The sequence below is a fragment of the Narcine bancroftii genome, chromosome 14, assembly GCF_036971445.1.
Source record: "Narcine bancroftii isolate sNarBan1 chromosome 14, sNarBan1.hap1, whole genome shotgun sequence".
Lineage (NCBI taxonomy): Eukaryota > Metazoa > Chordata > Chondrichthyes > Torpediniformes > Narcinidae > Narcine > Narcine bancroftii.
Genome location: NC_091482.1, coordinates 30295978 through 30308438, shown reverse-complemented (window position 1 = coordinate 30308438; position 12461 = coordinate 30295978). Strand labels below are relative to the sequence as shown.

Genomic DNA, 12461 nt, shown 5'->3' with positions numbered 1-12461 from the left:
TGGTTTGTTATGTGGACAAAACGAACTGCAGCCAAGGCACATTGGTAGTGGAGAATGTAACTTTAAATTGGTTCACCAGCTGCCAGTCGAGTCGGCTGCTTTGTTTTGGATAGTGTCAATTTTCCTTAATGTTCTTGGAGCTGTGGTGATGTATTCCATCAAATAGCTTGTCACTCGTGGGAAGACTCTGAGGAGTTAATATCCAGTCTCTGACCTGCTTGTGTACCCAGAGTGTTTGCTGAAATGGTGCGAGAATAACAACCTGAGTCTCAATGTGGACAAGACAAAGGAGATGATTGTGGACTTGAGGAAGACCAGGGATGACCAACCTCCACTAAACATGAATAGATCTGTAGTGGAGAGAGTAGAGAGCACCAAGTTCCTCAGAGTCCACTTGAGTGGTGACCTATTCTGGACACGCAACGTTCTCTCACTTGTCAGGATGGTGCCACAGCTACTGCACTTCCTGAGAAGACTGAGGTAGGCAAGGCTACCAGCCACCATCTTTCTACAGGAGCTCTCTAAAGAACGTCCTGGCCAACGACATCTCAGTGTGGTGTAGTTGCTATAGAGCATTAGATCGGAAGTTCATCCACAGGACCATAGGAGTGGTAGAGAGGATTACTGGGGTCTCCCTCCCCCTCCATTGAATGATCTGCAGGGATCATTGTTTAAAGTGGGCTCACAAAATCATTGAGGTCCCCTATCACAGTATCTTTCAGCTACTCCTGTCAGGAAAGAGATGCAGGAACATCAGAGTCAGAACCATTAGATTGAGAAATATCTTCTTACCATGAGCAGTGAGACTGCTGATTGACTGAATGAACTGGTCATCCTAACCTTCCGAGACGCTACCATTTATGAAACAATATTTATTTATTTTTACATGTGTATTGAGACGGAGTATTTAGAGGTGTTTTGGGAAGGATTATTAGGGCAGGTTGCACACAAACATTTTAAAGCACAGAATATTTGCAGGACTTCTGCAGAGTGCTTTTTGCAAAAAGAACAATAAAGTTGCAGCATACAGCTTGCCTGGGAGAGCATGTGATTTTTGCAGGCAGACAGAACAGTCTTGCTCTCAGAGAGGAGGGTGTGAAGCAGAGAGAAAGGAGACAGAAATCAGTTCCAGAAGGACAAATCTGCCAAACGTTTGGAAGACTGTCTGGTCAAAGGAGAAGACTGGCTGTCTGAAAGGTGACCTGAAAGAAGGAGGATCATCTGGAGAACCCTCAAGGGGGAAAGTTTCATCAGGAAGGCTGATTAAACAGGAATCAGGTGCGGATATCCTGGAACAAAAGGAATCTCTTTCTGAAGATCAACAAGAACCCTCCTGAGTGGTAACCATTTGCCTGTTAAGTACCAAAGCCTGGTGAACTTTATTAATGCTAACTTCTGTGAACAGTAAAAGAATTGCCTGCAACCAGTGAGATTGAACTGTGATCCAAAGAACTTTTTAAATCTTAAATATACATTACACACACCTGCACTTAGTATTAGAGGGAGGATTAGGTAGGTTAAGTAAGTTGATAAGACCGCAGAGCCCACCTCACTGACAAAAGTCAAAGGAGGAAAAACCCAACACCCAACCCCAACCCACCAATCTTCCCTTGCAACCGCTGCAACCGTGCCTGCCTGTCCCGCATCGGACTTGTCAGTCACCAACGAGCCTGCAGCTGACGTGGACATACCCCTCCATAAATCTTCGTCCACAAAGCCAAGCCAAAGAAGAAGTAATAAGTTAAAGTTTAATTCTGTTTTCTTGTTGAAAAATAATAAAAAATTACTTTTGTTGAAGTGACCCTTTGTGTTGTGGGACAGATCTAATGCTGCTGGTTTTTGGGGTCTTCTGGACTCCGTAACAGTATATTCATATTGCATATGTATGTGTATTGTGTTTGCATGATTTTTCACCCAGGACCCGAGAATGCAGTTTTGTTGGGTTGAACTTATACAATCAGCTGATAAACTTGAACTTGTATTTATGGAGTTATGTTTCTGGTCAAAATAACTCCTTAAGTGTTGATGTCAGTAATTAAACTAAACTATTGGATTATAAAGAGAAAAGTATAATCACAAGCAAGAATTTCCACACCTGACTTAACGACAGAGTGAAGGCCATTGTTGAAGCTCAGACACTGCCACTGGTGAACTGTTGCAGTGGTAGGCAGATACTAAGATAGTTGGTCTCCAATAACAATTTGTGCAAGCAATAAGCTTGGCCAGATTGGTTGCCCATTCACCTTGACTTTGATTAGAGTCTCAACCCTGATGCCATGCTCAGTCAAACACTGTTCAATGTTCGGGGGAGTCACTCTCACCTCCAGAGTACAGCTCTTTAGTCCAAGATTTGACCAAGGCTGCAGTGAGCCTGAATGGCATAGTCAAACCCAGACCGAACTTCAGTGGTAACAAGTGAAGCACAGGAACTACAGACAAGGGGCTGGAGGGTTCAGTGAGACAGGCAGAGAAATGGATAGTCAATGTTTCGGGTTCGGACTCTGTCTCCAGAGAGGACACCAACTCGAAACGTTGACTGTCCATTTTTTTCTGTGGTTGCTGCCTGATCCATCAACTTTTCATCATTTGCATTGTGCTATTTAACGACAATGCTGACATGCAGGTGAATAGCATGGTGATTGACATTGCTTTTCATGGAGGGAAAATTCCTCGGCAGTTTTGGTCAGTTGGGCAATAGAACAGCTTGAATTGAATAGTAGTTCTTGAGTAGGCCAACTGGATGGTGGCAACAGCTGCTCTTAGAGCAGCTCTATCGATTACACTGAGTTTCTTCTTCATGTCACATGGATGTGAATATCAGGATGAGGTTGAAGTGATTCATCCATTTGGGACCCCAACTTAAGCATGGTCAGAAGTACTTAATTGAAGACAGGGATGTTTGTGGAGTTGTCTGCTTCCATTAATTGTCTATTCATAAAATGAAGTTTAAAGATTGCAGAGGTTATTTCTCAACTGTGGTTGATTGGCTGTGCAAGACGTACAGCATGGTAACAGCCCTTACGGCCCTATAAGTCTGTGTCGCCCAATTTACACTACATTCCCGGTACGTTTTGAATGGTGGGAAGAAACTGGAGCCCCCGGAGAAAGCCCATTGCAGACATGGGGAGAACGTACAAACTCCTTACAGACAGCATGCCAGTCTGGTCGAACCCTAGTCCAGTCCCGATTGCTGGTGCTGTAAAGCCGTTGCCCTAACCGCTACGCCGACCATTGCCAAGAATGTGTTGTGAATACTTGTTATAGACTTCACTCATTTGGCATTTTTTTAAAGAGTTGTGTCAAATGTTCCTTTTGAGATTGGTTGAAGTTTTAAATTAAAATTGTTAAAATTAAATTTAGTCATACAGCACGGTAACAAGCCCTTTTGCCCCACGAGCCCGTGCCACCCAATTACACCCAATTAACACCCAATACATTTTGAACTGTGGGAGGAAACCGGAGGCCCTAGGGAAAACACATGCAGATACAGGGAGAACATACAAACTCCTTATAGACAGTGCTGGATTCGAACCCTGGCAATGTAGCAGCATTGCGCTAGCTGCCACGCTAACCATGCTGCCCCAAGTTGTAGAGTAGCATTGTTCTGATAATAGAGTATAAACTTTTAAGTCAGAGCTGAATTTATCCCATTAAACAGTGAAGTCGCATAACATGATGGAGTTTGAGTTTCCGTGATTCGATGGCAATCTTTCCCAACAGCAAGTGATAAATTAGTGAGGAGATATTAGAGTAGGTCTTTTTATATTGTGGGACTTTCTATACCTTCTTAGTGGTTGTGTCTTTGCGGTTATTAGTGATGCTCTGGAGACCATAATTTGTCTTCACAATCCTCAGTACATCTTCTATGCATGGAGCAATGCTCTATCATTGACTTAAAGGTAGCATTAGGGAGTAATCTGCAGATTTCTTTAGTTTGAACAGTCGCAAAGGGTCTTCATGAGGAAAACAAGAAAGAAGGCCGATGCTGGAAAACTGGAGAAGCACACAAAATGCTGGAGGAGCTCAGTGTGTCGGGCAGCGTCCACAAGCCTTGGATCAGGAATCAGAACTTCTGTCTGACCTGCTGAGTTCCTCCAGCATTCTGTTTGTTTGGCCAACTGTACTCCACTCTGTTTCACAAGGCAAAGTGGAGCTGAAGGAAGATTGGCTTTGGTTGAAAGATCTGTAACATCTCACCCCTTCTGCCTGTCTCCTCTGTAGGTGTGGTTTCCCCTCCACCAACCACATGTTGCGGCTGCATTACTGAGCTGGACTTCTCTGCTTGAATGGCCAGATAGCATAATGCAGGGGTTCCCAGGTATGAAAACAGGTTGATGTAATAAAATGTGGCTGATATTTGAACTGTCGATATCTTAAAGCAATATCATGTCCCATGTTTGGTGTTATTCTCTTGGTAATATTCGGCATTGAAATGCATCTTGATATTGAGACTGGTGATAATTTTTAATTCAGTTGCAGTACGTTATTATTCATTAAACAGTTTAAGTGCCACGAACATAGTGTAGCACATCCACAGATGTTGTTGGTAAACTGAAATACTAATTCACTTAATTATAATATGTTTAGCCTTCTTGAGATGCTTTCTGTTGTTTGCCAACTGATTGTAACACAAAATAATTGATTTTCTTGAGGGAGAGTGAAGAGGGCTGAATCATGACTGCAGGATAGATTATGAATAATAATTGCATGGAAGCTCTATATGAAACCTCACTTGGCCGAAGCATTGATTACGTACTGAATCTTTGCCACCAAGGACGTTGCAGGACCTGCTGAGTTTCTCGAGCAAGTTTGTTCATTAACTACAATCACAGCTTCTGCAGTCTCTCTTGTTTTTAGTACACAGTTAGGAACAATAGGAAGAAATTTGGCAAAAGTTAGTTATCACCCCATTAACATCTCATCATGATGTATTTATAACTCTTGCTGCACCAAATGTTAAATGAGTTTTGCTCTTAAATTTCTCCTGCTGGCGGGAGATGGTGTGGAAGGTTTGTACAAGTTCTGAAGGATGTGCTGCCTTGGGACCATTCAAACACAAGTCAGAAAATCTTCTCTATCTTGAAAGTGCAGTTCAGGGATTGAACTGTTTGCATAACATTGAAGGTACTTTGTATGAATATGCTCGTTTTTGTTGATAAAGAATTTGCAATGAATGCTTGAGCATATGAATTCTTCTTGCCTCGAACTTCAGTTTATGTACAAACAGATGTAAATGTGTAGGATCAGGCTTTTGTTATGACATAATCCCATCCATAATCCTATATGTGCTTTAAAGTTAAGTCAAGCCACTTTTATTTATCGTTCATGGTAAAAACGAGATAGTATTTCTCCAGGACCACGGGGCATATTTACATAAATATAAGTTAGAATAAAAGTTAAATACATTAAAATATTAAGACATATGAAGTAAAAGTCCACGGTCCACTATCCACTTATGTTCTGTGGATTCAGGAGCCTGATGGCTTGGGGGGGAAAATCTGTTGCCCAATCTGGACATAAGGACCCAAGTGCTACGGTACGTCCTACCAGATGGCAGAAGGGAGAACAGTTTACATGAGGGGTGTGTGGAGACCTTCACAATGGTTATTGCCTTTCACCTGCATCGAGTGTTGTAGATGTCCTTTATGGTAGGAAGAAGCCCCCAATGATCTTTTCCACTGACTTCACTATCCTCTGCAGGGTCTTGCGGTCCGAGCTTTCAAACCGGGTGGTGAAGCAGTTGTGCAGGGTGCTCTCTATACATCCTCTGTAGAATGCAGTGAGGATGGAGGGTGGGAGATGGACTTTCCTCAGCCTTCATGGGAAGTAGAGGTGGTGCTGGGCTTTCTTGGCTATGGAGCTGGTGTTAAGGGACCATGTGAGATTCTCTGCCAAGTTCGCTCCAAGGAAATTGATACTCTTTGTGACCTCAATGGTGAAGCCGTCAATGGTCAGTGAAGCGTGGTTTCCCCCTGGGCCCTCCCGAAGTTGACAACTATCTCTGTAGTTTGTTAACATTCAGATACAGGTTGATGGCTCTGCACCAGTCTGTTAGTGACTGCATCTCATCTCTGTACACTGACTCCTCATTCTCACTGATCAGGCTGACCACGTCATCAATGAACTTGATGATGTGGTTCGAGCTGTGTTTAGCCGTACAGTCATGCGTCAGCAGAGTGAACAGCAGTGGACTAAACATGCAGCCCTGGGGGCCCCCGGCCTCAATTACTGATCCCAACTGCTTGAGGTCTCCCTGATAGGTAGTCAAGAATAGAATTGCAGAGAGAGGTGTTTAGTGTTTAGTCCCAGCAAGCTCAACTTCCTTATCAGTTACTGAGGTGAATGCTAAACTGGTCAATAAATAGCATTTGAACATATGAATCCTTGTTTTCCAGGTGGTTGAAGGCTAGATGGAGGGCGGTGGTGAGGGCATCGTCCATACAGCAGCTGCATCTGTATGCAAACTGCAGGAGGCTCCAGTGATGGGGCAGCAAGAGCTGGATGTGCCCCATGATGAGCTTCTTGAAGCACTTCATGACAATGGACGTGAGTGCCACAGGGTGGTCGTCATTGAGGCAGGACACAGACATCTTCTTTGGCACAGGGACAATGTGGCAGCTTTGAAGCACGTTGGGACCACGTACTTCTCAGGGAGATGTTAAAGATGTTGGTGAGAACATCCGCCAACTAAGCCGCACACCCCCTGAGCACTCAACTGGGAATGTTATCTGGACCAGCAGCTTTCCGTGGGTTGATTTACCTCACACTTTCCTCACTTCGGCCACTGTCACAGCACCTGGTCATTTGGAGGAGAGGTGGTCTTCTTCACCGCCACATCGTTTTTCACCTCAAAACACGCTAGAAGTTGTTCTGTGCATCTGGGATGGAGGCCACACCAGCAGAGGCAGATGGTGTAGTCTTGTGGCTGGTGATGTCATGGGTGCCCTTCCATATGCGTCGAGTGTCCTTGCTGTCCAGGAAGTGATTGCGAATGTGCTGGGCGTGCGCACATTTTGATTCTCCGATGGCCTTAGACATCTTGGCTCTTGCTTGAGCCACCTTGTCGCCCGCTCTGAGGGCAGCGTCTCGGTTCCTCAGCAGCACCCACACCCACACAATCATCCACGGCTTCTGATTTGAGCAAGTAATGATGGTCTTAGGCACAGTACAAGGCATCTTGGAGCAGTTTTTTTTTTGCTGCTTGCAGTCACAGCTCATTTAAATGTATTTCTCATTAGATTCTTAATCAGCCTGATCTTAAAACCCTTTCTGAGTTATTTACAGTATGGTTGGCCTCCATCTGACCTGGTCATGCTGACAGTTTCTGCACTACCAGACAATGTCTCTAGATGGTACTGCACATCTTGCATTTGTTTATATTTGTTTTGGAGTGTTTTCCTTTTAAGGAAAGATTTTGCAGACTATTTGATATTATGCCCATGAATATTCCCAAACTTTTAATTCACTTCTGTTAGACGTTACACCATGGTATAATTTTCCACTGATTTCAGTAAAGGGAGCATGGGAAATGGGGCCCCATTGTGTTTTAAGGGAGGATGGGAACAAAGACATCAGAGTCTTCAAGAGAGTGTGGGAACTCTGCCGCATTATGTGAAAGAGTTTGTGGAATGTGGAGCGCCAAAGGAAATATGGGAACTGAAGCCCTTGTACTTTAAAGGAAGTATGTGAGATAAGGTACTGCCGACAGCATCGAATCCACGCTGCTGAAGATCCAACTGCGCTGGGTAGGTCACGTCTCCAGAATGGAGGACCATCGCCTTCCCAAGATCGTGTTATATGGCGAGCTCTCCACTGGCCACCGTGACATAGGTGCATCAAAGAAGAGATACAAGGACTGCCTAAAGAAATCTCTTGGTGCCTGCCACATTGACCACCGCCAGTGGGCTGATTTCACCTCAAACCATGCATCTTGGCGCCTCACAGTTCGGCGGGCAGCAACCTCCTTTGAAGAAGACTGCAGAGCCCACCTCACTGACAAAAGACAAAAGCCTCCTCTGCTCCTCAGTTTGATTTCTTCTCTGCCTTGTTCAATGACATGGCCTCAAGCTCATGGCAATCTCCCTCAGATCACTCATGCAGTCACCTACTGTGGACGATGGCACTTTCTACTCTTTTGCTTGCTCCCAGTCTTTCTCCCTCTTCACTAGAATAAAAAAAATCACCTTATTACCTTTGGGGCATTCCTTCCTGCAAACCAAGCATTTCTCCTTCTCTCATCTTCTGCTGTTTATCTCAGTATTCACATAGATCGCGAGATATAAGAGCAGAAGTAGGCCAATCGGCCCGTCGGGTCTGCTCCGCCATTTAATCATGAGCTGATCCTTATCACTCAGCACTCCCCCCTCCCCAGCCTTCTCCCCTTAACCCTTGACACCCTGACTAATCAAATATCTGCCAATTTCTGTCTTAAAAAACGCCCAATGACCTCGCTTCCACTGCCGCCCGTGGCAACAAGTTCCATAGGCTCACGACCCTCTTTCTAAAGAAATTTGTCCACATTTGTTTTCAATTGATCCCCTTTTAACCTGAAATTGTGGCCTCTTGGCTGTGCTCCTTTTTCTTTCTGCACGACCGCTTGGACACTATCACAGGCTAACCAGCATGTTCATCACTCTTCCAAGTGAAAGCGCACTTGAAGTGAGCAGTACGTTTTCGCAAAGCTCTGAACCTAGGTTCAAATCCTCACGGCAACTGCAAAATCTATGCCTATTTTTGCACTAATCCTTTCCTAGCCCATTTTATTCTCACAGAGTCTTCCACTCACCTAGACTCAAACACAATTTACAATTGCCAATTTGTCTATTTGCCTGCAAATCCTTATGACGTGTGAGCAACTTGGTGCCCCTAGAGGAAGCCCTGAAGATAATAAAGTCGAACTAGTGAGCTGATATCACTGAAATATTCAAAATTGTGATAGGATTTACTGATTTCGCCTGGAACCAGGAGTCACCCTCTTGAAATAAAACATTTGCCGTTCAAGACAGCGCAGTAGGCCTCCACCCACAGGATGATGTGTAATTAAAATTTACCCTGGAGGGCTGTGCAGCCTCAGGGATGAATTGACTTCAAAGGAAGACTCTATAGGTTTTGGATACAGATGAGACGAAGGGGTATGGAGAAGGCGTTGTAGAGTGACAGAGATAGAAAGATTAAGCAAAATAATTTTTAAGGAGGACAAGCATTGGGCTGAGGGGCTGAATTCTGCTTCCAATGTCCTCAACTGATATTAGTAGGACACCTCCTCCGATCCACACACCTTCTCTATAAGTGGTAAACAACGGACAAGTGTAAGCATCTTCATGTTATGATTTGAAGAGTACAGTTATAGCATGAGTGACGGGCTGGCAGATTAATCATGAGACCTGAATCTTGACTTTGTCCTTCAATCACTCAGCCAATCCTCCATTTGGTTTGACAGTACACACACTTAGCCCATTATTGCTTCATTTCAATCACTTAAGGTGTTAGTGGTTTCTATTGACACTGTGCCCTGGTATTATGAGATGCAGCAATGAAAGGAGATTGACTGGTGGGTCCTTTCGGAATAAGCCTTGGATAATATGGAGGCAATATCAAACAATACATTTCAAAGCACGAGTCCAAGGAGCAGAGGTTCCTATTGCCTCTGGAAACCTGCCACCTCCCCGATAATTTTTCACAAATGCATTCTCCTATGTTAGAACGCTACAACTTTCAAGAATGTGCATTAGGTCATGCAGCTTTGACTTTAATTCCCAAAGAGTTTTCTTTTCTTTTCTACCTGTTCTATCTGAATGACCACCTTTAAGCCACCTGCTCTGATATCTACTTTAGTGAGTGTTAAATATTGTTATTTTAAATATTCCTGTGAAACACGAGATGCTGTATTACATTAAAGGATGCTTTGTTGCGAAAAAGATATGGTTGTTGCAGGATGCATCTAAATCTTGTTCACTTCTCTCTGAATTTTTAAAGCAGTTCACAAAGGATGAGCTTGCTTTCATCTTTGATTAATTTCTCTCTGGTTAGACCTTGCAGCCTTAATTTGATATAAAATTGATGTCATTTTGCTCTGATCATGTACCTCTACAGCAAATTTGGAAGATCTATCACTTTCACAACTAGTCTGTTGTGTGTTAGATGGCAAAAAAACCCCAAAGTTTTAATGCAGTATTTATGTTAGCTCAGGTTGAATATACTCAGTTATACAGTAGAGAAAAAGAGAAAGATATCCTCATGGTGTGATCTGTTGCATTAAGCCTGCTGTAATTGCTCAATGTCAAATAGAGGGATGACACCACAGAAGAAGAAACATGGGTTTCTTTGATCTTTACAAAACTTCCTTAGTCTGGATGTTTGCAAAACCAGCACTAATTCGGTTACCATTCATTGTAAACATAGGTTTGGAGGAGTATGCAAATGAGGAGTGGGATTTGTAATGGTTAGGTTCTCAACCTTTTTCTTTCCACTCATGTACCACTTTAAGTATTCCTTGTGCCATCGATGCTCTGTGATTTGTAAGGGATTGCTTAAGGTGGTATGTGGGGATGGGAAGAAAAAGTTTGAAAACCACTGTTTTAATCGGACCTCGTGGACTCGTTATGTGCACGGTTTCATAACTCCAAAGGAAATGGGCCAACGACAATTTTTCTCAAGCAAAATATTTCATTTACAGTTGGGTCTAGAGGAGTGATTCTCAACCTTCCCTTCCCACTCGCATAAAGTGGTATGTAAGCGGAATGAAAAAGGTTGAGAACCACTGAGGTAGAGCATCGCAGCAGAAGGTTGAGGATACCCTGGAGGGAACATTCCACAAGACCATATGGGAAAATAAGGAATAGGTCAGGGCGATAACTTTACTGGCGCTTCTTTTGCAGGCCTTGCAGTTGTCAGTGGAAATTAAAGAAACCGATATGTTAGCAAGTGGTGGAAAGGTGCAAAAATGGGAGATTTTAACTTTCCCAATATTGACTAGGATTACCTTAGTATTGGGGACTTGAAGAGGGTGGTAGTTGATGAGTGCAAACAAGTCCTACTGGAGAAGGAGCTGCAGATAAATTCTCTTAGGAAATGAAACCTGGCATCTGGTGGAAGTGGATGATTCTGGAAGTTTCAAAGTAGTTATGGGAAAGGATAAGTTTGGTCCTTAAGTGAATGTTCCAAATGGGGGAAGCACAAGAGAGGACCAGGTGAAGGTAGATTGAAAGCAATTAAGGTAATTGTGGGTAAACAACATCTACCAAGGTGTGGGGGGAGGGTTTTGTGAAAGGGTACTGGCCCAGCATATTTCAGTGAAATGAAATGGGAGCAAGATTGAGGAACCTTGGACAAAAGTTATTCAAAGTATAATTTACAAAATGGAGGGGCATAGCTGGTATGGGCAACTACAATGAAGTGAGGTCCTAGAGAGTATAGGAGAGAATTGAAGGAAATTAGGGCAAAAAGATGTCAGGAAATATTCTCATTAAGGTAAAGTTAAGGAGAATCCCAGGTTCTTCCATAACCATATTGGGAGCAAGAGGATGGTTAAGAAAAGAGTGGGTGTTCTTGGTAACAAAGAGGTAACGTGTGTGGAATCATGGTACATGGGTGAGGTGCTCAATGAATACTTCTCCTTGGTGAATACAAACAAGAATGTGGAGGATAATGATTTCAAGGAGGAATATGTTGATTTTATCGTTCATTTACCATAGTTATTAAGAAGCTGGAAGTGCTCAATGTCATGCAACATGAAAGGACGGTTAAATCCCCAGGGTTAGGTAGGATCTATCCTCGAATGCTCTGAAAAGTATGGTAGGACCCTAGTGGAGATATCTGAATCTTTATTAGTCATAGGTGAGGCACGAGAAGATTGGAAGATTTATGCTCATTTGGAAAGGCAAGGACTGATTAGAATGAGTCAGCGTGGTTTTATAAGGGAGAAATCCTGTGTCACTAATTTGATTGAATTTTTTTGGTGATGAAGGTGATGAAGAAAATTGATGAAGGCAGGGTGAGATATGTTACATGCATGGACGTTAGTGAGAAATTTGTTAAGGTCCCGCATGTTTGGCTGATCCAAAAGGTTAAGGTAAGTGGGGTCCAAAATGTGCTGACTTATTGGTTCTAGAACTGGCTTGATGGCAGGATGCAGATGGTAATGATGGAAATTTACTTTCCTGATTGGTGCACAGTGATCAGAATGGGGACCTTAGTTTATTAAATCCATTATCAAATAGGATGTGCGTTGGTACAAGAATTGGTGGGTCATGTGGATAGTGATTGTATAAGGCTACATTCAGGGAAGAGATCTGGGAGAATCAGAGCCAGTCCCACCAGGCTGAGGAACAGCTTCTTCCCACAGGCAGTGAGAATGCTGAACAACCCAAGGAAATGCTCACACTGGCCATCCGAGACTCTCATTTATACAAAACAAGATTTATCTATTTATTTTGATAGATATAATGCTTGTCCTGCATTTG

The 12461-nt window shown here is 43.3% G+C and overlaps 1 protein-coding gene across 10 annotated transcripts in view; it reads left to right on the top strand.

The window, feature by feature from the left end:
- Positions 1–9919, top strand: part of LOC138749933 (uncharacterized) — a 64422-nt gene extending 54503 nt beyond the window's left edge. For all 10 annotated transcript variants that reach the window (XM_069911997.1, XM_069911999.1, XM_069911995.1 and 7 more), the window contains 2 exons: positions 4222–4318; positions 6396–9919. The gene's annotated coding sequence lies outside the window, so the exon portion shown is untranslated. The remainder of the gene's footprint in view (positions 1–4221; positions 4319–6395) is intronic.
- The last annotated feature ends 2542 nt before the right edge of the window (positions 9920–12461 follow it).